Source organism: Aythya ferina (genome assembly GCF_964211825.1).
Source record: "Aythya ferina genome assembly, chromosome: Z".
Lineage (NCBI taxonomy): Eukaryota > Metazoa > Chordata > Aves > Anseriformes > Anatidae > Aythya > Aythya ferina.
Window position 1 is genome coordinate 74,734,227 of NC_140299.1, and position 23,806 is coordinate 74,758,032.

The following is a 23,806-nucleotide window of genomic DNA, read 5'->3' on the forward strand; positions in this document are numbered from 1 at the left end:
GGGATGCTGAAGGACATATTTAGCTCAGTTTTCTTAGAGACCTAGGGTATATTAGCTGCCAAACTCAGCTCTTCTAAACCTGCCAGTTAGAGCCTGTGTGTCACTTTTCTTGGAGTCTCCCAGGGGCTGTGGGTGGTGGGCTGTGAATGACCATGGTGTGTCCCACTCTCTGCACGCACTGGGGAACATCAGAAAGCTTGTGTATAGTCTGCTTGCAATTAAAAGATCTGCCATCACGGTCAGTGACTCTTCTTGCTCAGGTCAGACTCTGCAATAGTTGGTGTTGGATTAATTATAGAAATGCATAATTACAGCAGCAATCCAAATTGACCAAATGAAAACCCTGTTTACTGCACCTTCTCTTATGTATCTGTCTGTTTCTATGAACTCCAACCAAGCCATTAACTACAGAAGAGACAAGCTGATAAAAAACAGTAACTCACGAGGGATTTCCATCACAAAATATACAGTACTGTATTTAAATGTTCTGAGATGAGAGTCACTATCTCTTGACTGGAAAAACATGTCAGCAGATGGGACTGCAGAAAAATGAGATGTGACTCAGCAATTAACGATGGCTTTTCCCCTTCAAGTCTGTGTTCATTTAAGTTTTTTTAAGGACATTCTGGCAGTTTGGTGAAGAAAGAGTTATTTATAATTTAGATTAGTAAATCCACTTGCAGTATATAGAATAGTCACAGCAGTGAAATGGTAAAAAGGAAACAATTCTCTGAGCTATGTATGGTGCCTGGTTAACACAGAATTTCATTTAGTTGTTGCTATTGAATTAAACATGGAGAATACAAAACAAGATTTGTTTTTGCTTTTGCAAAACCTCATGGATCAGATTTCAGCTTCTAAAAATCAAAACTGAAGTACCTCTAATCCTGCTTCCTTCTTATCAAAACTTCTGATGTTCGTAAGATTCAATTTTCACCCATTTCACTATGAAATAAAGTAATTTAGAAATGATTTGTGATTTTTGAAGACTAAGTAATGGGGGTGCTACTACGCAAGATAGATAGATTACAATCACTCTATTTCTTACTTTTGCCTGACTCCCTGAGAGAAAGGCCATCTTAGATAAGCATTCTAAATTTATTTAATCTGTAACTAGTAACATCAAAATATTTGAGAAAATACACATTTTCTAAGTCCCAACTTTTATTTATTAAAAAAAAGAAAAGAAAAGAAAGGAAAAGTTAGCAAGCTGTGCAGGAAGAGAGCAAGCTGTTTTGTTTTTGGACAATACAAAACATATTTCTTTGAGACTAACAAAAACATAATATAAATTTCCTCTGTCAGGTTTTATCTTGCATTTTCCCATATATGAAAGCTGACTTCTTCCCTTTTATGTAATCAAACATTTTTTTTTAATTTTTTTTTTGAGCTTAGAATAGGCCTTCTGGGAATTATAGCCAAACAATTCAAGTGGTACACAGAAACATAAAGACACACAACAACAATAATATTACAGCCAGAGCAATGCGGCAGGTGATATTCTGGTCACGCTGGAGTCAACAAGGTGTTTGCAATTAATTTAATTATGGAGAGGACTTCATCAGGTGTTTCTGCTTGTCTGCATGGTGGCTGAGCAGGTCACAGACATAAGAATTCATTTGCAGGGAAGCTGGGCCCAGGTTCCTCAGGCCTGCTTTGTGATTACGTTTTTTGTCAGAGAGAAATGATGTTATTTTCACGGGGAGAATAAAACAAAACCAACCAACTTTGGGCCTGATTTTGTAGTTCCATGGCACGGCATGGGATCTCACAGAAGCAAATGCAGGGGAGCTGATATCCTGGTTTTCTAAGGTAGTATTCTGAGCAATTACAGTGGATACAGCATTTCGCTTTTAAAACCTGCTTTCTAAGCACGTGATCATGAAATTCCCACTCTCTTACTCACGCAAGCATACACGTAAAATCAGGGAATGAGAAACAGAAGCTCAGGTTTAGCATAGATTTGCATTTAGTTTGGGACTTAAAAGATATCCTAGCACTTAAGTTCTCCCAAATACCAAAGATCATTAGCATTAATTTTATTTTCTTCCCTCATCAACTCCTACATCTACCGTCCTTGCCATATATAGCTGCCTTTATCTTCTTGCATAAAAGGCACATCAAGATGGAGAAGCGCCTCAGTCAGTCTCAGACGTTTTTAGAGCAAGACTGTGCTATCATCGTGCCTTGATGATAATCCTCAAATCTTTTTCTTGCAGCTCTGTTAATGGAATAACATCCCATTTGTATGAGGGCAGTTTTCAACAAAAGCAGGATCTACCCTCTGGGATTCACATGCTCTCGCTTTAATTAAAAAGAAATCCCATTAAAACCTTCCAGTACCACAAGTGAATCAAATTAATTAAAAAAAAAAAAAAGATGGGAAAAAGACTGTTTTCAAGAGAAAACAATTGCAGCTTAAATCTGTACACTTTTAATAGTATGAATTAAAACTTATGGCTTGGAAGTATTTTCTGAGGAAAATCTACTGAAGTGGTGCAGCAGTGAGAAACACTGGGACCACTTAATCCACCACAGGGAAAGAAATGTTGCTTATTCTTAGGTCCAATCTACTCCAAACTGCACACATACTAATGAGGGTCATAAAAATTTTACTTCTGATGCAGAAAATGGTTAAATATTTACTTCCTAAAAAAAAAAAAGAAAAAAAAGAACAAACCCAGAAGCAGAACAGAATAGAATTGCTCCACTTACAAATAGAATCACATATGGGATATCTTTGTTTCAAAGCTTTCAATAACTGAGGCAGGATGTGTTTGCTTTCCACTTCCTACTGTTAAGGAGTATGGGTTTGACCCTGCTGTTGTAGCTCAACTTTGCAAGGGTGTGCAATTGAACGAGGTGAATGGTGACAGAAGATTGGACACGAATTAAGCTCCCACTGTCTCCAACTGTGGGGCCCTTCACCTGCAGCTGAAGATCCAAAGAGGCTGCAGAAAGTAAAAGAGCTGTACAGCCCAGATCTGCTGGCCAGGCTGCACAACAGGGGTCAGGAACTGGAAGTAACAAGCAACTGCAGAATACCAGCACTGCACTGGCAATACATTGCCGGTTTTGAAAGCCCAAGCTGTGGTCAGTTCAGGGTGCAAACCTGTGTGCTCGCAGGGGTAGGCGTGGGAGCCACTCAGGTCAGTGAGCGCAAAGAGTCCTCACGTGGCCAAGGAGAAATGGAGAGCCCAGACTGTCCCTGGGGAGGATGCTGGCTTCCTGCATGAGCCACCCCACCCCTGTCCCGGCGGCAGCCAGGGATGTGGGAGAAGGTTTGCAGGGCCCCCCAGCACCGCGTCACGGGGCGGGAAGAGGCATTCTGTCGGGTCCCCGGGCACATTTGGACAGACATAGACACACCTACACAGGGCTTCAGCCCCCCGGCCACCACTGCCCTGCTCGTTCCTCCAGCTGAGATGCTGGCTGTGCCGTCATGACCACAGTCGTGGTGCAGAACAAGATATTAACTTAATTAAGCAATGCCTTGACAGCCATATCTTCAGTGCAGAACATGATATTAACTTAATTAAGCAATAAATTACTAAAGCAGATGAAAGCTCTGACAGCTATCCAAGCTTGGCTGCGTTACCACAAAGCTGAGCTCGCTTCCCCCTGACTTCTTATGTGGAGGGGAAAGGACATAGCAGGGGTAGGGGCTGCAGGAGTAACCTCTTCCTTTGCCTTACTGGAAATAGGTGTTTGCAGCAGAAAGATGCTGTCTGCACCATGGGAGAGATGAGACCATTGGCTGTGGTCTCTGAGCTTGGTACAGATATTACCAACTCAATCAACTTTCATTTATATTTCCATTTCCCACTTAAAAATATTGTACACTATGTCCACAACTTCATTGTTCCCTGGTCTGCTCTGGTAGCCCAACTACTGGCAACCAGCCCCACTTCCAAATGTTGGGACCCCTTCCAGTGAGGAAAAAGCCACTGTAGATGCAACCGCACTGCCACAATCCAACCATCCTTTCTCCATCTGTCATTTCCATGCTCAGATACTGTTCCCATGAACCGTATCTTTGTGCTAGACTTCCCTGTGAGCAGAGCAGGTGACTGCCAGGGTGTATCTGGGAATCACAGACATCATTCTCAGAAAGCTGAGTACACAAAGGGGGGTGAAAACAAACAAAAAACCAAACCACTATATGCATGGGTTTGATATCACAATGGGAAGGAAAAGCCAAGTAGGAAAGGCTGCTCTCTTGGCTAGATATAAAACACTTTTCAGATGAACCAGAGATCTTAAGAACTCTAGATTATGACAGTCTCCTGTCATAAAAATCTAGTTTGTCCAGCCATCCTTATTTTCAGATGGGAATCTTCTTTCCACCTCTCTTCCAAAAACTATTTAAACTACTGATCCTTAACACCTGCAAATAAGCAAATGCTCACAAAAGCGTAGTTACCAACTCACCGCGGAGAGCAGCACGTTGTAGATCTCTCCCTCTGCCTCTCCCACTCCTGTCCCTGCACTCAGAAACCTCCAACATTTCGGGAAAACTCCCACTGACTTGGAAAAATCATAAAATATGGACTGCCCTCTCTCACCTTCCATGGCATGTCTGGTCTTGCATCCTGATGCCTGAGCATACTCTCTGTGTAAACCTAAACACTAGCATGTAGGCCATAAACCTAAATGTGACAGTAGCATGTAGGCCACAGAATCCTTTTTACCTCATTCTGGTAAGATAGTGTTTTTCCCCAAGGACTTATCACTAGTGCAGCACCATTCATGACACAACAGGACAATCAGGAGACAACTACTCTTGGCTGTGCCTGCCTCATAGGATTGCTCATCAATCCAGGTTTTGGGGCTGGACACCAGCTGGGGTCACAGCACCACGATGGATGGCAAAGTTTGGCCTGAAGAATCTTTGTTGTAAACGGCAAAGGATCCTGTCTGCTCTGCAGGACCCAGAGCATGCTTGGAGGGAGAAAAGAAGTGCTTGTAAACTTACATAAGCTTTACAGAGCAACACAAATGACTTTTGTCCACTAACTAATTCCTTTTACGACATGTCTGAGTCCTTTCCTTTCCAATCTTTCTGTAAGGCCAGCACTAGAGAGGTGGAGAGGAAAGGAGATGGGGTCTGTTCATGCTTACCAGAAGGCACAATCAGAGTCCTACGGACAGCAAAAGAAACGTTATCATCACTCATTAACAGATTAGGAGACATGTATGATAGTTTTTGTAGAGCTTGCGGATTATGGACCATCTGTCGGTTTGTTTCACCCCGGGTAGCACATGTGAGCATTTCTGATATGTGTACGGCTCAGAGAAGCATGCTTAGACTGCATTCCCTGACTGCCTTGCTCTCCATGGACAAGGATAAGTGACCTTCCCTCCCATGCTCATTTTTCATTGCTATCAGCTATCCCTCCACTGTCTGAGATGGCCAAGTGTACTTTGGGGAGAATGTGTGAGCTTCAGTCCTAAGGACTAAAATTTGGCCAGTATTGGATCTGAGGGATAAGTTTTAAAAGTGCACAGAAGTACAAGGAAGCGAAACCTCAGTCAAAATTTTATTTTCTTCCTTCTTCAGATGCAGACCCAAGAATTGCAAAACATGTTTTGAGACCATATAGCTGGTAACAACTTATTGCTCTCTTTCAAAATGCTGACTTGAACAAGAAAGTATTTCTATTCTGGTAAGATTTTACTCTCAGACATTCTGCTTTGTTCATGTTTACCACTATTCTAATATTTCAGTGATGTTCCAGTTTTAAGCAGTATGCAACAGGTGAGTTAATGCAGACCTAAAAACCTCAGGCAGCTTGCCATGGTCATCCTAATTAGTTGGCTGAGCAAGGGGTATGTTAGCTTTATAAACAACACTTACAGACTTCAGTTGTACCAATACTAAAAATGTTACCATGAAAAAGCTGAAGCATGGACACCATAAAAAAATCAGTGTATAAAAATGAGCAACAGAAGACTGATCAGAAAGACTCCAACTCTATGGCGACTAGACAAAATCAAGGTTTTATTACAAATGGCTTCTGACCAAGATACTCCTCTCCAGCTGTACTAGGGAAAATAATTTGAAATTCAAGTGAACACAAACTCGGATCTGATTTCAAAGAGAATTTCCATATGGAAAAAATGTGAAGAACTGGTAAGTAATGGATATATCAAGGAGTTGTAAGGTTCCAAGCTGGAAAATGTATGCATTACAATGGTGAAATTTCCAAAGCACAGAGGATTAAATCTAACAGGGTCTGAAATTGCTGATAAGGAACCTTAAGTTCCAAGGCAAATGAAATCATATTTGAGTAGAATCTTCCCCATCATAGCACTATTTCCCTAACTGCTGAAGCTACAACTTGTCTGTGAGACTTTACTGATTCAAACTTGTGTCATTCACTGCCTGTGCTCTGGGATTTACAATCATTTTTGTGCAATGCTGTCCCACATATTTTCCATTTAGTTTCTGTTGACAGATGTCAACCTTCAAGATTTTTTTCCCTGCACATTCAATACTGTCCCAGTTATGCCTCTCTAGGGAAATTTCAAAAATTTTCCAGTGAGTTGTTTTAATTGACTAAATAATAGTAAGAGTCATATGACACAACATTTTCTCCTAGCTTTAGATGATCCTTATAAACTTGATCAATTGTATTTTCTGATCTAGAGCACTGACAGATTGTTCAAAAACAGCAGTACAGTGCCCTTAATCAGATTTTAGACCAAGCTGCATCTCTCTCTTTCTCCTTCTCTTTCTCCCTCTGCCTTTTAATTTCAGCTTCTTATCTTAAATCATTCATGCCATCTGTAGGGGAATGCCAATTAAATCCAAATCTACCTGACATCAGCAGAAAACTTTCTGCTAGCTTCAGTGTTCCTGCACAGCTTCTGCTTCCTGTCAAGACTGCTGGAAACTCTTCTTGAACAGGACATAGCATAGGCACAATTTGATAGGCATCTCTTCCTTTCGGATGAAATAGGTTTTAAAAAATACATCAAAATGGGTGTTTAATCAAGGAAGCTATAAATGCTGTGAATGAAATGTTCAGCATGCACACACCTTTCCAGTTACATCAGTGTTCTCAAGACCAACAGAAGTGGTGCACACACACACACATACACACACACATGTGCTTTCCAATCCTATACTCATCTGCACCTCTCTAATTAAAAAAAAAAAAAAGTCCATATGCAACAGCAGATGCATAAGTGAAAACAGCTGTGTGAAAAAGAGACACATCAATGTAAAAACCCCTTTACAAATCTGCTTGATGTGGTTGGCACTGGAGACAGGGAGTTGATGCAGAAGTCAAACATTTGGGAAGGAGTTGAAGCTGCTCACATTTTGGGAGTGTTAGATTCCAACTAGAAAATTAAGGGGAAACTTAGTTTGAAATTAAGTAACACTGTACCCTCTTCCTGCAGAACCCCTTGAAAATTGCTCTCGCTAAATCCCTGATTCAGCCTCAAAATCCTCATACTTATATACTTAGCTTGTTACAGTCTCCATATCAGACCATGTGAATAAGAGGTAACTAAAATATACCAACTTTGAGAATATAACATATTTAAAAAGTTAACTTTTGCTTGTTTTTACTTGTGTACATTCATTTTTACAGGATGTAGGCAATATTTTAGTGTCTATACTAAAAGCAGTGCCTTTAACTTAATGTGCCATATTCCTTTAATCTCCTCTTCAAGAGATCAAAGCATCTGTTAGACACAGGCATGCTCTGGGAGAACTGTAAGAACTAAGTATGAGGTCTCGTTAAGTCATTATGAACCTATGTGCCTCCAGAGAGGCTACTGCAGATTCAAAAACCTGCCCTACCACGACGGGAACAGGATAAAGCCATGAGCTCCCATTCTGCTTTGATTACCGTGGCATATGGCAACTGAGCCCCGGTCCAAACTAACAAATTGCTGGGGCTTTGGATCAGCCCACACTGTCATCTTGCACCTTTCATGGTAAGCCAAAAATTGGTGAGCACGCAGGTGACTATTCCCTTACCGCTCAGTGCAGCTGCTGCACAGTGCATTCTCACTGCTTCCCCACCCATGTCAACTGGGGTTGCATGATTCAAGCTGGTAATTAAGAGTACAAAACAATTATTCTTCCTGACATCATCCCAGCCTCAGACCATGAGAGCTTCCTCTCGCCCTGCCTCTGCCTCACTGTTTCCTCCAACCACTTCCCAGGCTTAATCTCATGACAATGTCAGGGTGGAGTAGCTCAAGCCCAGAACCACCACTAAATGCTGCACATGTGAAACTATTAATATCTGTTCCACCTGCGGCTGAGGAATACCCATTTTTAGGAATGCGGAAGGCTGGGTGTGTGACCGTTACGAGCAATGTGCTCTGGTGCAAAGGAAAAAGGCTGGTAGCCTTTGAAGGCTCCTTTTAACTACTCCGACTGGCTGGTCCTTCAGGCAGGTACAGTTGTGACTCCACACTTTACAAGTATGTCAACAGTGACAGGTAACCTAGAAAGATGAAGCTGCCCCACATCTTGACACCTTTTCCTCTGCACTCACAGCAGAGGAGCTGACTGACCTATTGCCAAATCAAGACCTGTAGAAACCTCAGCTTGTCACTCACAACTACTAAAGAAGATTTCAGTTTTAATTATACTAGAGCTAGTATGCATGAAGACAAAATGATGGAGTACTTTGCTGGGACTTGGCAGCCCTGTAGGGTCCATAGGTAGACACATTGTTTACTGAGCAACAAGATCTATCCACTCTCTTTATTCTCTCTTTTCTCTACTTGGGATTTTGGGACAGAAGCTGTCAATTATAATGGATTTATATAGCTACTAAAATCCAACTCCCAATCTTAATTAGGGTTGCCACAATGAACTACTCTGAACAGCATTAATCTGTTGATGATATTTCACGAGTGGTAACAGAAAACTAGACTATTGGCGAAATGAATTAAAGAAAATTTCAGATTTGAGAGTAATGCCAGAGAAAGAGCTTGGAATCTGCATTTCTGCAGCAGCTTTTGTCTGTGGGAAATCGTGTGGGGACCAAGGAAAACAGGAAAAGGTGGGATGTTGGGCCTACTCATAGTCTGACAAAAAGTAAAATAAAATAAAATAAAATAAAATAAAATAAAATAAAATAAAATAAAATAAAATAAAATAAAATAAAGCACAGGGCACTACAGGATTCAGCATTTGCTGCCAAGTGTGCACTTCAATAAAAAATAACTTAAACTAAAAAAAGGTACCATCAAACCTGAATTCAGGAGTCTTGTCTGATAAATAGAGAAACTGAACACCCTTAAAGAGAATTTTCCCATTCCCTCAATGGGAGCTAGATAGCACCAGGAATGAACATCTTGTGTCAGGTGTCAGATGCCAGTGAAGCTTTAGTTGGTTCAGAAACCTCTAATGAAGAAGCAGAATGCTGTAATTGCTACTGATTGATGGAATCAAATTGTAGTCATGCTCCTGAGAAAAAACACAAGGCAGCACGCTGAGTGGCATCAATATTTTCCCAGAGCAAACTCAGTTATCTGTTGGAACAGACAGTAGCCTTGCTACTTTTTTCCTTCTCAACAATATCAGTTTACAGCTCAACAACACAAGGGTGGAGGAGGAAATTCCTTTATTCTCACCTTCCAAAAAAAAAAAAAAAAAAAAGTTCCTTTTCAAAAAGCTTTAGTACAATGAATTTGTCATCAATTGTTTGCAGGAAACATCTCACATTTTTTCCTTCTATGCAACGAGTTTAATCCCAGCAGGTTGACTTAATTTTGTAAAGAAAAAATAAAAAGCCACATATGGCAAGAACCATGGTGACACCCACCAACCTCAGTAAAAGTACCTACATAACGCTGTTAAATGTATAAGCATAGGACCATCCGGCCTTAAAACTGAGAAAAAGCATAGACAACTTCACCAAATAACATTAACAAAAGTAGCGAGCAGCAAGTGCTTATTCCATTCTGACAGGTGACAAATTTACCACTGTAAGGAGAAAAAAATAACAGCGTACTGGCAGCATTCACGCTACGAGACTGGACTGACAGACAATCCCAAATATCTTTTAAATTGTGGTTGTTAAAAGGTGCTGTGAACAAATGATGAGGTTTGCAGCAACAATAATGAAAAGCATGAAATAATGAGCATGAAAGAGCAAGAATCTAAGGATAAAAATGAAATCTTTACTAATTTCCTTTGAGATTTTCTCTGATGATAGGTTTCTATCTATGGCAGACACCGATTACTGTCTCATGATGTTTGTTTTGGTAACTTCTGATGATGATGAAAAAACCTATTGCTGCTTGGTCAAGCTCTGAGTTTTCTTTGAAATATTTAACAGTAATGCAGTCAGTCCTGTTATTGATATTCAGCTGCAGCTGGCAGCAAACTTGGTTCAACTAATAAAAAAACAAACCTCTACACTAGTAACAAGAGAAAGCCAAATTTCCACATCTCTTTTAAACCAGGTTGAGCTATTAGGTACACCTCTTCTTTCCACTGCTTTAAAATTTCTCATATTCATGTCACAGCTTCAGGTTGCTATGGATGGAAGGACAGGATATCCTTCTCACGAGTTCCCCTACTGTTCCTTTCACACACCACGTTACTCCTTTTCTACACATGCCTTATGTGAGCTAGGAACCTCTACCATCACATAAATGTTCAGGTCAACTTTCAGCTTCACATAAACCATACAGTGACCAGAGCTGGGATAGGTTTAGCATACATACACTTCATTGTTGTTTGGGCCCTTGATATCCTTTGAATATTTTTAAGAGAAATTCATTAAACACTTAAAGACAAATTTTGAGGTTCTGGAAGACAATAAATAGTTTAAAGATGGAGGGAGGGGACAGGCTGCCCCTCAGAACAGGTGGGGAGACAGCCTCCAAGTGGCTGAGAATGGAAATATGCTCGTACAAGGGCTGCAGCTACAAGGGCATTTTTTTCTTTTTCTGTTCTCTCTCTGGCAGCCAAACCATACAACCACTAACACCACCACCACCAAAATCACCAACCAAAAAATACGATTACCAAACTCTGTATCATTGCCATGGACAGCAGAAAATACCAAAACAGAATAATGACATTATTCTGTATATATATCTGTATTCTGTATATATCTATTCATCTGACTGTGTTATCAGAGAGAAAAATCATAGCGTCTTCTTTTGCCAAGCCCTGCCTATTGGCATTACTGACAGCCTGGGCCCTGGGTTTGAATACTTTTCTTTTTGAGGAGGGGTGGCTTTTATCAGAGCCTTTCAGAGAATGATGTAAACCTAACCATTTGAACAACAAAAACAACAAAGGCTCCAGTGAAGGCATTCTTTCGGACTCTTCTGATCTTTACAATACAGTTGAAATCTAAATGTTTTTGTTAGTTTTTAACTCTTCAGCCCAGGAGATGTTTTGAAACTTGAAAGATTCAGAAACAAAATAACTGCAGATAGCAAGCCAAAACTTGCTGTCAGTGAAACTGTTTTTTAGTTAAACAGAGAGTACTTCACTCATTCCTTAGGGCTTCTTTTAAGTTAAAGACAAGAAAAATTTGCTTCTAGTTCCTTTATGAGACATTTACTCTTTTGCTGTGGAAAAGTGTGCACCATCTCTAGCAAGCTCCTTACAAAGCCCATAAAATAAAACAGGCTTCTAGTAAATGAAGTGATAGAGGTCATGGATGTGAAATTGCCCTTCTTTATTCACTGACATGTGTCCATATTGTTGCTGACACAGGCCAGGAAAGCATCACAGGATACACAGCACCAGAAAATTGCAAGAGAATATATACTTAACGTGCTTCATCATCACAAAGCTAACTGTACGGCCCAGAGTCCAGTCCCAAACATGAAATGCAACAGAGCAGCAGAGGCCTGTTCCCTTACTGCCTAGCTACCTAAAATTCTCAAGGTCCAGACTACAAGGAGCCTGAGATGTTTTTTCAGCACGACCCTCCACAGCGGGCTTCCTCCTGTAGTATGGCCCACTACCACTTTCCTGTGGAATGGAACCACCAAGTCACTACAAAATCTTGGCACCATTCCTAGCAAAACAAAGTCCTCCTACCATGAAAGTGGGTCACCTTTATTTGTTTTAAAAATTCATGTATCCTATTTCAAAACTCACATTTGCCACAACATGAACTGCCAGGCCTGCAGCGTCTCCTCCTTTATTTTTCCTCCTGCCTTCTGTCTCCCAAGGAAATTAAAGTATTCATTAGATCCACCAGCTAGAAAGAAGATTTAAATGGCATGATGCATTACCCAGCGCAGCTGCACGCTGACAGACGGCTGATGTTGATGGGATGTTAGGCTAAGCACACACGTACGCGCAGACCTGTTAGTTACAAAGTCAGTCCCAAGCCATAAATTACAGCTGTCCCGTTGTGCATTGCTGTCACCCTCCCACTTAACTCGCAGATCCACCTAAGAGGGAATGGGCTGAGAAGAGCTGGTGGGGCATCTGCAGAGGTAACTCAAATGTTTTGTTGTTTAGATGGTCACTGCTCACCCCTCCAGCCTAGACCAACAACTAAATCTGTGCCTGGAGGACATGAGCTCTCCAAGAGGAGGCTCATGTCAGCAGAGACTTCTGCTTTGATGTTTCAGGCTTTTTCTGCAGAACTGCCAGCTCCTCCTATGAAACTGAGATGGGGACCCCATCTGTAAACAACCCTACAGCTCCCCAGAGACCAGGTACCTTGCTGCAAGTGCTTTCTTTGTATCACAAAGCTAATGTGAAGGCTAAAGGGGCATGTGTGATGTTGACAGAAGTGCTTTAGCTTTTAATTATCTCAGATTCTCTGCTTCTGCAGATGAACACTCCTGGACGATGCAACCTGACCACAGCTTTAAATGCCATCTGTCTCTTGACTTAATGAACACTGGTGTAAGTAACCTCCTGCCACTCTCCTTCTTCCATGTTCAGCATTGTTTTTCATATAAATGAACTTGCTTATATCTATTTTTCTGTTGTTTTTGGTTGGTTGGTTGCCTCAAGGTTGCTCTTCCAATACCTACCACAAGTTCAGAGACATGCACACTGCAGCATCTGCACCTGTGGGATATCAGTTTGCCTTTCCAAAGAAACTTTTCTGAAGAAACACGTCCCATAGGTGCGGAAAGAGGAACACTTAAAAAAAACACTATGCACCTCCTGCCTCCACAGATCTACACTCCAGGCAGCTTGGGATGGAGTGGCAATACCCTCTCAGGCGACTCTGGAAAGTCCCCTTTTTGGCAGTTCACACTGTTGAGAACAGAGGGTGTTGACTTGGCTTGATTTCCCTTCACAAAGCTTCTGATAACCCAGCGCCTCGGAACATGCACGAGAACAGTGCTATCATCCTTTCTTACCAAAAGAAAACAGGTTTCCAGCGGGAGATGGCTTAACACAGATCTACCCAGCTAGTCATGGAGAAATCGTGTCCCTCACCCAGACCAGCAGGATACTGACTCGCCAAAGTCAACAGGAACCTCAGGCAAGAAAGGACCGAGGGCTGGACTTGTGGGTTTCCCACACATTCCCCGAGAGGCAGAGCAGAACAAAGAAATTCTGCTATTGGAATGTTGCTGCTATATAAATGAAACCCCTGAATTATGGAGAGGCCTGGGAATGAACAAGAGCCACAAAAGCCTAAGAACATTTTATTCAGAGCAGAAGGAATCTGATGGCATCTGACTAAAAGATGTGAGGAAGGACTCTTCCCCTGCAAGAAACGATCAGCTATTTCTGAAAGGCTGGCTTATGTACCACTCAGTCCCAGTTTGGCTCACCTTTAGTACTCTCTAAATACACAGGTAACTGTTGCCAGCTTTTTAGTGACAACTCCAAATGTGACTTTTTTCCCTGAGGCTTGCCCTCCTAGAAATTTCAAAATTACCTGGGCTCCCCGTTGATATCTCTGAATTAATTAGATGGGAGAAGATCTTCAAGATGTTTAAGGGCTTGAAGTATATCCTGGTCAAAACTGTCGACTAATTAAAAGATATTCTTAATTTAAAGGGAGAACTATTCCCTAAAAATCTTTGGCAACCTACATTCTGATCCACTGTACCATGCCACCTCTGTTCTTATTAACAAACGTGTTTAATACAGCATGATGAATGTAAATCTGGGCCTTACAGACGTATCAGCACAGGATGCCAAACGAGCAACAGGACAGATGTATTGAGAGTGCCCACCAAAAACTGTTACAAGGCCTCATTTAGAAAGCAAAAGAGCACTTCATCTGTCCATGCTGGATTCTCTTTTAAAGATTTTTGTGTGGAAGGACCCATATTCTTAAAAGTCCCCAAAAGTTTGTCTACTGCTATGCTTTCATAGAGCTGCTGCTCACCAGGGATTCAGAGGGAACTCACAGGGAACCAAGAAAACAATAGGAAGAAGAAGCTTGCATCGGCAAGAAGGAGGCTAATACATTTCTAAATTAAGCCAAGTCAGGAACTGAACCAGAATAGTTTAAGTGACAGTAAAAACATAAATAGTCCAAAGACAGTTATGTGAAGGATCATGAAGGCTGGGAGTACAGAATGGATGCAGGACAGAATTGATCTCTAAGTGATGAAACAACAGCATCTAAAACCAGCACAGGTACTTTGATGCTGTTCTTTAGATCTGACTGAATGACCAAAGCATTTCTTTTTAATTAAGCCAATTTTAGTATATCCTCTTCTTCCACAACAGAAAAATGCTGAAATGTCTTAAATAGTCTGAGTATTTTCAGTGTTTAGAAATGACTCATAAGAGAAAGAAATAGGGAAAAGAAAGGAAGGACACAGAGAAAAGACTTAAAACGATAACACAATCAGGCTACAACTTTGGCTGAATTTTGCTTTCTGATGATGACAACCAGCAGCAGGTGCTAGGAACAACAAAGGACTGGCTCGGTCTTCATTCAGTGAATAAAGACGTGCAGATGCTGCTCTGCTGGACACAGCTGTGCCACCTCTGAGCGATGCTGCTGAGGTCTGCCCTGGATACCTCCCAGGGACTGCATGGTGTTCAAACGATGGGGTGTCGAGACACCAATGCACCCTGTTGTCACCGTGTTTTGTCTCCACAGTATAACAGCTGTGCCAATAACACGCCTTTTGAATGGACAGAAACATCTGGAGCTCCAAAATGTGCCACAAGCCACAACAGCCTCTTAACCTTGCATGCACTTCAAATGTTTTGAAATCAGGTTAAGTGACTGTGGGTTTATTGATAGCAGCTCCCGTGCCAACATGCGGGTTCTCAAGAGCATTACAGGCAAATATATTTTCTTACACTCACTCTTGGGGCAGGGTAACAGCTAATGGGGAACTCTAAAATTGGAAATAATGTGACCTATTTACAAGGAAAGATGATAGCATGATGCTTAAAGATTTGAGATTGGCTTCACTTTGTCTTTCTTACAAAGCTGTAGGAGCACTGTGATACATTCCAAGAGACCACAACTACAGCAGGAAAATATTTGTTCAAAACTGCTGGCTCGGTCCCACCTTCTTTAACAAAAATAATCTTTGGTGTTTTACTGTGGAAAAACTCCAACCTTTATTAATAGATGTATACAAATTTAATTAATTTAACAGCGTGGGTTGGTGCAAGATGCTAACATGGGTGTACATTTCAGCTGGTTTCTATTTCTAGTCTAATGTCTTCCTGCAGCCTGCTGAAGAAGAGTTATTAAAGAAGGGAAATTCTTAAAAGTGAAGATATTTGAAAGACGGACGTGAGTTGTGTATTGGCAATCCTATTAGGGAATTATTCTAAATTGGCACTACTAAACTTGCCCCAGATTCAACAAGACACAGAAATAGGGCAAACTAAGCATGTATACAGATGGAGATGTGTTTTTCCCTGGAGTACTGGAAAAAAAGTGGCTGTTAGAAAGCTCAACTTGAACTTAATGCTGGTACCGCTGTCCCAGATAATGAGACACAAGATGACCGCTTGAAATCCCTGGATTCACTGGATAGAAAATAACAGCTGTGATGTCAAATGCCAGTCCCTGGGAAGCATTGGGAAGGAAGCTACACACATCTGCATGTCCATTTACATTTAAACCCAGGCCCAGAAAGTGTTGCACTTAGTTTCTGTGATTGAAGTGGTAGTGCTTTGTATTTTTTTCAATATTTAGATCAGTATGATCGTAATGTATTGCTAGTTTAACGGTGTTGTGAAATTATCCAGGCAAAAGGTAGTTCTTCTCACTACTTCAGTAAACTGCTAAACTTTAATTTCTAGAAAGCCACATTTTACTGCTACTGCTACACCCACTGCACCCTTAAAAAGTTGCCTGCTTCATACATATATTACACACAGATGTTACACAAAACAATGAAAAAACATGTAGAAAAAAAGCTGGTAAAACATGGACAGCCCTTTCCTTCCAAAGCACACATTGCGATGTGAATTTAACTACTTGCACACAGAAAGTTTTCTGGTCTTTTTTCTTTTTAACACTGAAAAAAACGGAGAAGGGAGAAATGATGATGTCCGGAGCCACAAAAGAAATGAATAGCATCAAGAGATTCTGAACAAAAATCCAGATCTTTGAAAGCACCCATGCTTCCTAGATCACAACTTATCTCTTTAGTCAATTAGATAAAGCTTGAAAGTAAATTCTAAAGTGAACAGGACACACTTTTGTCATTCAGTAGCACATAATCAATTTTTCCCAATGATGTATGTATGCTTTTAAGGGAATTTGTTCTTAAATGCATTTTTTTTCCCTCTGTTATTAATAAGAGGCTGAAGAAATCATTCTGTTCAACAATATCTAGGGAAAATTCTCATTTCTGCAGCATATTGCATGAAAGTATCATATCAAGCAATGTAACACTTGAGTCCAATTACTACAAAGTATTTCTACCACATTTCTGAAGAATTACTCTCAAGGCACAGTTCTGCTTTCTCCTGTAAACCCCGAATCTTAGTAAACAAAGCAAACCAAGTAAACAAAAAGTGAAACTCTGAACTGTCGTCAATTATAAACTGAAGCCAAAGCTTTTTTTTTTTTTTTTTCTTTTTAATTAAGGATGGCAGGACATATAATTAGAGTGGATTATTGAAGATTGTTCATCACCAACAATTAGACCGTAATTTGTATTGCTAAAACAGAATTTTAATATGATGTTTATTTTGTCATGATACCACAACATCCCAGTATTGTGAATACGATTAACTGGGAGACAAGAAAAGTGATGACAAAATTTAGGTTTCTGTAGTATACAATTTTGAACAAAAGTTACAGTATGATTTCTGTGAACTAGGATGTTTCTTCCAACAGCAACTAAAATGACAGTTTGAACACACTGCTTTTGCAGTGAAACAGCCCTGAAGATCTTCTACCATGGAGAAGTAAAGGGAAGAATCAATAGTCCCATTTTACAGCTGGGAAACTTCTGCACTAAGGACTAAGACTTTTTCTTCAGGAAGGAGTGAGATACATCTGTGATGTACTAAAGAGACTGTGTGCAATGCATCCTTTTTAAAGCCCTGTACACAGTTCAGTACTGATTTTCCACGATTCTCACTTGATGACAGAAAACAGCTTTGGAAGGGTGCTCAGATGCCATCTGCATCAACATCTGGATTCCTGTAGTCAACCTTGATGTCTACAATGACAGGCTGCCAATAGGCCAATCAAAAAAAGAAAAAAATCTCATCCCAATCTGAGACATATTAGATGGCTAGTTCTCTGGAAGCACCTTCCTCTTTACATGAACCACAGAGGCATACCAGATCAAACCAGACACTTAATTTCCAGATGGCTGAGATGAAAACTAGCTCTAGTTAACCTACCCTCAGATAGAGGGCAGACTGCATGGTTTGCATCCTCAGTGCAGGCTGAAATCCTTCTTCACCTCCTCCTGTACCAATCTGTCCTGCACAGTATATTCTAAAAGAGCAGATGATTCCCAGATAGGAGATTTCATAGAGCATGGACTTTGCACAACTGCATTCATCTTGTCACAAATAATTAGTATTTACCCTTTGCCAAGATTAAATAGACTGGTGTGGAAAACTAATGTACCAGAGCAATGCAGCCCAAAGTTTAAGCAGAAATAACATTTTGGACACGCAGAAGTAAAAGACTAGATTTTGGCATCCTAGTCAAAGAGAATTACATAAATTACAGATCTAACTGCATTTGCTGGCATTCATTCAGTGTTGATGTTATATTTCATAATTAAACTTAATTTTATAGAGCTGTACTCTAGTGGTCCAGGTCAGCAGTCAATTAAAGAACAACCCTCTCCAGGACAAATGCAATACTCATATAAGTGTGAGCATCGTCATAAATTGGCAGGGCAAGTTTTTTTGCTTATAGAATTTGAATGCCAATTCTATCTGTATTAGCTTCAATGGACTAGCTCCAGTGGGTGGGACCATCTGAAAGGTCTTCTCAATGAATTCTGAGTCCATAATTTTTCTATTGTACAAACAAAGAATCGACAGTGAACTAGGAGGACCACAGGAGGCTGCTGCCTGGTTGGTGCTGCTCCATGTTGAGCCATGGCGCTCAGCAAAAAGTAAGGAGATCCCCCCGCTATCAAGGCGCAATAACCCACTCACACGCTTCGCTCATCTCAAACCGACAAGTAAAAGGTTTGGTTTCTCAGAAGCTGGAACATGACTGAAGCTGGAGTGATAACTGAAGAATGGAAATAAGAAGTAGGTACCTGCTTTCTGAATATAAGCTCCATGGCAGTAAGATACTTCGGCAGTAAGTAAAGAAAACCAAGCGCCTTTCCCTAGAAGGTCTAACAAGCATTACAGTTTTGGAGATTCCTGCACATTTCTTCCAGGCCGTGTGATCCTTGCTGGGACGAGGTGTCTGGGGAAACACTGGTCACCTCTGATCTGCCACCCTTCCTAGCACAGGTAAGGCAAAGAGTGATGGATTTTGTTCTCTTTCCAGAGGGAGGGCAGACATAGCCCAGGGTGAGTATTGCTACAGCCTGGAATTTGGAAATACACAATGTGAAGTTGTATCAAAGTAACACAGAATTTAAGGTGGACTTCAGGAAGTCCATTGTTCATTGTGCATTGTGCTAACAAGAACCAAGATGTGCCCCTTCAGCACAGGCTCAGCGGACAGGCAATGCTATTCTTTCTTTCTTGGAAAAATTAAGAACAATTTTGGCAGCATGAACAAAAGTGTTTACCCCAGCACCACGAATGAACTTGCTGCTGGTCAGCCGAACAAACTCACCACCTGTCTAGGGGTCAGTACCGTAGCGTGTTGACGAGAGAAGAATCACACAGTGAATGTCAATAATGGGGACAGTTCTAGATGCTGCATTATGCAGCTCTTCGTGCCTTGCTATAAATACGGTATCAATAGCACTTGCTAAATCAGCAGGTGTTTCCAGTAGCAAAAGTTGGTTCTGCAGTTTGGACGAGCCAAACAGGCGTGAATTAACTCATCCCATGCCCAAAGTGCACATCCAGCATTCTTCCTCCCACACCATAAACCACACAACCCTGTATTCTTCATACAGCGAAGACTCTGGCTGAAGTCAATAAAAATTCGGAGCATTTTGAAAGCACTTTGAAGTTATGCACAGATCCCCCAGCAATGAAGTTGGACATCCGCAGGGAAAGAAAGTAACCATCAGCTGCCACAAAAGCTCATTCTTGTCAGCACTATTAAAAGACATCTATCAATATGGCTTAATTTGCGTAAGAGCTCACCTGGGACCTGTAGTCTTTGGACAGGTGTTTGGAAACTAAAGTGAAAAACAACTTACCAGCATCTGTATGTAACATTTTAAATTTGTGAAACATTATTCTGGCAGAAGCTGTCGAAGGGCAGCAAAGAAGCTGACATTTAGGTAAAAAATGAAGACAACCTGAATAAAAACTAGGCAATACTGACCTGTCAGAAATACCTACTACGAATACACTTAATGAATGCTTTTATTTCAGCTATAACTTCATCCTCTGTTGTGTGCAGGGAAACAAAAGCTGCAATCTAAATGTACATGAAATAACTTGCACTCTTGAGGAAAAAGAAGCCATGTACTACCACAGATACTGATGTATCTATACCTTGCCTGGGTTCCTGAGGCTGGTGAGACCAGAAAATGTAATTGTGAAAGTGAAATAAATCCCTGTCAGATACGCAAAACCTCTGCAAAACACTTACACAGCATGAATACAAATTGACATACCAGAACTATGAGACAATGCTAGAATCAGAGGATATCATTACAACGTTGTATGGTTAATCACAGCTCAAAATAAAATGTTTATTCCAGTGCTAAAATCACAATGGAGGGATCTGCTCTGCCTCTTTCTGGCATTAGGCTGGTACTTATCACCCTAACGTACATCTTCTGGGAGATGATATGAGATTCATCTGAAGATAAAAACCAAAGTTCAGTATGATGACTGCTTTTTATGGGTAATGATTAATGGCATCAGGAACTCAAATGTTTGAATTCACAGTAGCTGCCGGCCTGCCCCCCTCTGTAATAATTTCAATAACTTTTTAGGAAGAGACACCAATGTTTGAGAAGTTTACACTGCAGTGGTCCTAAGCAGGGGAACCAAATATATATAGATATTAGATTTGGTTCTATATACATATATGAGATATTTAAAACTCATGCTCTGGTCTTACAGAGGGAAGCTAAAAATAGAAAGACTTGGAACAAAGATAAGGGAGATTTTTCAGTTCAGAAAGGGGAGTCCGGGAAAAATTGAGATGGCCATGAAAAAAACATGCTAATTAAAAAATAATTACGTCACGGGTTTCTCAGGATCCTAACAAACCCCCTCCATGCCGCCAGCCGGGCTCCCCCCTCCGACCCCCCCAGCGGAGCCCCCCGGGACCCCAAACCCCGCAGCCAGAGAAGGGGGGCTCGGAGAGGGATCGGGGAGGGGGGGAGGGGGGTCACACTGCAGCCACCCCTCCACCTGAGGGCCTGGGGGGATCCTGGACCCCCTCATCCCCTGCTGTGAGCCCCCCACGCCATGGTGCCCGCATGGGGGGGTCCTGCGGGGTCGGAACAACCACCCCGGGGGGAGGCGAGGGGGAAGAGGGCAAGTGCTGCTCCTTCGCCCCCCCGGCAGCCCCCTTCCCTCCTCGCCTCTTCCCTTCCCCTCCCCGCATCTCCATCCTCCCTTCCCCTCCTCGCCGCCCTCTTCTCCCCCCACCCCGCCTTTCCATCCCCCTCCCCGCCTTTCCCCTTCCCCTCCTCGCATTTCCACCGACCCCCGCAGACCCCCTCACCCCCCCCCTTCCACGACGTGCCCTCCTCCTGCCCTCCCCCCTTCCTCCCAAATACCCCCCAAAAACCCGGCATTTCCACCTCCCCCGCCCCCCTCCACAAGACAACTTGCCGGAGCCGCAGCCCACCCCAGCCGGACAGACGGACGGACGGACAGGCAGACGCGCACGAGCTACCTCTCTCTCTCTCTTTCCCAAGCGCTCCCGCTCGCGCAGCGTGCGCCGCCAGCCCCGGCACGTCGGGTCCCCTTCCTCCTCCTCCTCCTCCTCCTTCTCCTCCTCCTCCCCTTCCCTCCCTGCCCGCCCCCTTCGCCGACGCCAGGAAGAAGGGGGCCGCCCGTCCCGTCCCGTCCCTCCCCGTCCCTCCCCGTCCCGTCCCGTTCGTCCCCGTCCCGTCCCGGGGGCGCCCCTCGCCCCCCCTCGCCCCCGTCCCTCCGTGCTCGGGTTACGCGGAGCTCTCCGGTTACGGGCGCCGCGGGGCCCCGGGGATGTGGGATGCTTCAGACCGTGCTTTAGGGACGTTTTCCTGACTTGTTTAAAAAAATATACTTTATTTTTTATTACCTCCCCCCACCCCCATCATTGCTTCTCCTGGCTGAGGAGTGTCTTCAGTGTTGGGGTGTCTTCAGTGGGTCTGTATCCGCACACTATTCTGTACCCTTCGCCATCCTCGATACCATCTTGAACACCTCCCTGTCCTAACAGAACCTTTCTGCGATGCAGAAACATGCCATATTTAAGATACAGTGGCACAATGATGTTTTCCTCTAAATAACTAATGTTTTGCAAGGAACCTTCGAGCACAGAGCTGATGGCTCCGTGAAACTGTCATAACAGATTTTGCTCTTGCCACGGCCAGCTCAGATCCCACCATTTTGCATGTGGATCACAACTGTTTTCTCCCTGTCTCATTTCATGTTTACCTACACTGAATTTCCTTTATTGCCCAGCCAACCTTACAATGCCCTTGTGTCTTTCACAGTCCCTCTCCTTGTTACTAACATAAGTAAATTAGCACCACCGATGAACTCAGCTATCACTCCTTTCCCAGGTAAGATACCGGTATGCTGAGGAGCTCACGTCCCAGCACTGACCCTTGCAGACCCCTCTGCCGACCAGCACCTCCCTCCATTGTGAGAACTGGTCACTTATTCCCTTACTTTGCATTTTATCTTCTAACCAATTACTGGGCGATACCAGGGCTTTCCCTCATGTTGCTATCGCTGCTTAGTCTCCTTAAAAGCCTTTGTTAAGAGCCTTTTAGAAATCCAGTCTGATATGGAAATTAAATCACCCTTATCCACATTTTTGTTGACCCTTTCAGAGACCTCCAAGAGGTTTGTTTAAGGCAGGACTTTACGGGAGCACTGTTGACTCTTCTCAGATAGATTGTATTAATCCAGGTGTCCTTCAGATATAACCCAATTAGCATCTCTATTTGCACAGCACGGGCACAAGGTTTGCAAACCTAGTTCTCCGGAGTCTTTATTGAAGTTTAGTGTCACACTCGCCACCCTCCACTCTTCAGGTCCTGATGTTTTAATGGGGAAGTTACATGCCACTGTTGGTAATTCAGTACAGCATCCTTGGGTGAGAACTGAAGGACGTGGATGAACACACGCAGGCATGTGTGCTACCTGAACACCGTGACAATGAAAAAAGCTTATAATAAAAGCTGTTAGTATAAGGAAATAGATGCATTTCCATGTATATGCAACACTGCAGACCTGTAAGCTGACATTATTAAAGTAAGCAAGAGGCTACCTCACTAATTAACTACTTGTAGCCATGACCTTCTTAGCAAATGCACGTGTCTGAAAGCAGATAAATTTTGGCACAGACAAAACCCCACCAAGGTCTTCGACCCAGGGAACTGTCTGCCATTCTACATACCTGCAGCCATCTGCTTTCTCTCTTTCATACTTTGCTGTGAGGTCTCTGGGTCCCTTCTTTCGTGCATGCTTTTTTCCTACCACTAGCATGCACACTGGTGGGAGGAGGAAGGGAGACAGGCCCTGAGCAGGGCTGTTTCAGCTGCACCACGCAGGAATGCTCCTGGGAATGTTTGCAATTCAGTTACCTGTCCAAGGACGGGACTCCTACCCGTTTCCATCCCGGACATAGAGCAGCTGTGCAGGGCACATGTCAGAACCACAGTAAAGCTCCACGCAACCATGCACACTCTGTCAGCCCATTGCAGAGGGGTAGAAGTCTGCATTCATAATTGTAGGTGAGCCACCCAAATGGCACCCACAGAAAGAGAGGAAAGGGAGCACTGGGGTGGCAGCTGCTGTGCACATGTGTTGCACAGGTCTGACCACATTTGTTGGGTTTTCAGAAACTTTAGCTGCTAGAAACAGAATAGGCAAGTTACTGTGAGGGAGAGGGGGGGAAAACACATATTTGTTGAAGTTATTATTTATTTATTTTTAGTTCCAGAAAACTTTGGAACCAAGAAGGGTCACCTTCAGGCCTCAGGAGCATAATTAAAATAAGGGTAGTCTAGTCTTATGCTTTTTGAAAGTCTCAGGTTTTGGAGACTAGCAGTATAAACAAAAGTCTGTGACATTTAGAGCAGACAGAGATGTTACTCTGCAAAGGGGTGA

General features: G+C 42.5%; 1 protein-coding gene across 11 annotated transcripts in view; it reads right to left on the reverse strand.

Annotated features, from left to right (window-relative positions):
* PALM2AKAP2 (PALM2 and AKAP2 fusion) overlaps positions 1–23,806 on the reverse strand; it is a 262,326-nt gene that overhangs the window by 75,019 nt on the left and 163,501 nt on the right. Inside the window, exon 1 of one of the 11 annotated variants that reach the window (XM_084504520.1) lies at positions 21,378–21,453. The exons of 8 other annotated variants lie outside the window; for them this stretch is intronic. The gene's annotated coding sequence lies outside the window, so the exon portion shown is untranslated. Of the gene's footprint in view, positions 1–21,313; positions 21,454–23,806 lie in introns of those variants that run through there. 2 more of the 11 variants (XM_084504530.1, XM_084504522.1) reach the window with 2 other exon arrangements.